This window comes from Lissotriton vulgaris, chromosome 7, assembly GCF_964263255.1.
Source record: "Lissotriton vulgaris chromosome 7, aLisVul1.2, whole genome shotgun sequence".
Classification (NCBI taxonomy): domain Eukaryota; kingdom Metazoa; phylum Chordata; class Amphibia; order Caudata; family Salamandridae; genus Lissotriton; species Lissotriton vulgaris.
In genome coordinates this window covers 1,627,233,505-1,627,235,568 of record NC_141695.1, presented here as the reverse complement: position 1 = coordinate 1,627,235,568, position 2,064 = coordinate 1,627,233,505, and the positions used below count along the sequence as shown (strand labels likewise).

Genomic DNA, 2,064 nt, shown 5'->3' with positions numbered 1-2,064 from the left:
GGCGGTGGGCGGTTGTTTATTTTTTTTTTCCTTCAGAGTTTTTTTGTTGTCATTCCTCCAGGCCGACCGTCGCCGGAAGAAGTCCAGGTGAGTGCTCCCCTCCCCTCCCGCTGTCTGTGTGCCGTTCCCGCCCCCCCTCCCGCTGTCCGTGTGGCTGTTTGCAGAGACAACTTGTCCAGATTTGGTGCTGTTGGCGCGGTGCTCTCTTCTCTGAAACTTTGATCTCGGACAGAACTCTTTCCTCAGGAGATCTTCGCCGGGCTGTCTCTTTAGACGTTCCCTGCCAGGATCCTAACCTCTCACTGCCTGCTATGCCCCCACCACCCTACCCACCCCCTCCAGCGCAACCGCCCCCGCCCGCACACCCGCCCCCGCAGGCGGCGCAGGGCTCCCTGCGGGCGAACCAGGCCTTCCTGCGCAGCTTCCTGGGGGTGCTGCGGGTGCTGCAGCTGCTGGCTGGGGCCGCCCTCTGGATCACCATCGCCTGCAAGAAGTACGAGGGCGCCATCCACTTCGCCCTCTTCGTGGCCGTGCTCTTCTGGCTGCTGACCATCGCCCTCTACCTGCTGACCCTGCTGGACAAGTAGGACCTGGTGCCTCTTCTGGGCGGCGAGCGCTGGCTGACCACCAACGCCGCCCACGACGCCCTGGCCGCCGGCCTGCAGGTTGCCGCCGCCAGCATCATGATCCACAAGACCCTGCGGCACGAGTACTGCAGCGTCTCGGCCTACAAGCACGACTGCCTCTACCACATCTACCTGGCCGCCTCCTTCTTCGCCTGCCTCTGCTGCCTGCTCTACCTGCTGTCCACCGTGGCCTGCGCCTGCAAGAAGTGCCGGGGCCAGCAGGGCCTCATCTGAGCCCCGGCCGGGGGTGGAGTGTGAGTGCGAGGGCTTGGATGCAGCGCCACAGCAGACCTAACCACCTCCTGGCGCTTCCAATCTGAACACAATGGTCTTCCCGGTTCATTACACTATAGAGCCCAATGCTGATGGTCTGTCTGTTTCCAAGCACTTCCACGTTTAGGCAGCTAAGGAAAAAAAAACATCACGGGTGCGAAGCGGTTTGCCCAGGATCACACGTTTGAGGTGACATCTTTATGCCGAGATTAGAATTAGTTTCTCAGCCGTTACACCAAACCGCTTACTGAGGTGCATTACAGGAACATTAATTCTTTATATTTAAGACAAAAAGAGAGAACATCATAACGTTGAGGTACCACATTGGAATAATATGGATATTCGTATAAAAATACAAGGATCACTTACATAAAAAAGTGAGTTTACAGTATTAAAAAAAAACATGGAAGTGCTGTTACAAGCTGTCCAAGGGTCAGATGAGATGTGAATGCCCAGGTTTCTTATGTGTCCCTCAGTAGTGCATTAAGCTTGTTTTTTAAGCACAGGAAGAAAACCTGATTTGCCAAAGGGGGAGATTTATTTTTTTGAAATGCGGGAGTTGAGATTGTTTCGTAAGCACAGGAAGGAAACCTGATTTGCCAAAGGGGGAGATTTATTTTTTTGAAATGCGGGAGTTGAGATTAGAACTGGACTTCAACTTCGACAAGAAAACATTGGACCATATCTCCTATTGAACTGCGGAGTCGAAAACCATTTCTTCCTCCCAACAGGTTTTTAGTTTTTAGTTTTTAATTGTTTATAGCAACCTCGAGAATAAACAAAGAATTACTGTACATTTTGAAAGGAATCTTGTAATTTGCTCTCTCTGCATTCCCACCACACATTCCTCCCCATCTCAGTTAATCCTCTACGTTTGTCTTCTTTGTAAAGCGTGGGATTTAACTTTTACTAAAATGTTGCTTCATCAAAACTTTCGAAATTCTATGCTGCATAGTTTGACATATGTAAAAATTCTACGGGAATGTGAAACAAAAGCCACTCAAGTTTATAAAAAAAAAAAGAATGTTACTTTACCACCAACATTTCTAATTGATAAAATGCAGATTATTTTCAAATGCTTTGAATTTGGACTTGATATGTAACTACACAAAGAGTGATACCTAAAAGTGATTGCAGCAAGTCAACTGAGGTTAGATTCTGTCAC

General features: G+C 49.5%; 1 pseudogene; it reads left to right on the top strand.

Moving 5' to 3' along the window:
• Positions 1-311: 311 nt before the first annotated feature.
• On the top strand, positions 312-1,393 carry LOC147706143 (MARVEL domain-containing protein 1-like; annotated as a pseudogene).
• Positions 1,394-2,064: the final 671 nt, after the last annotated feature.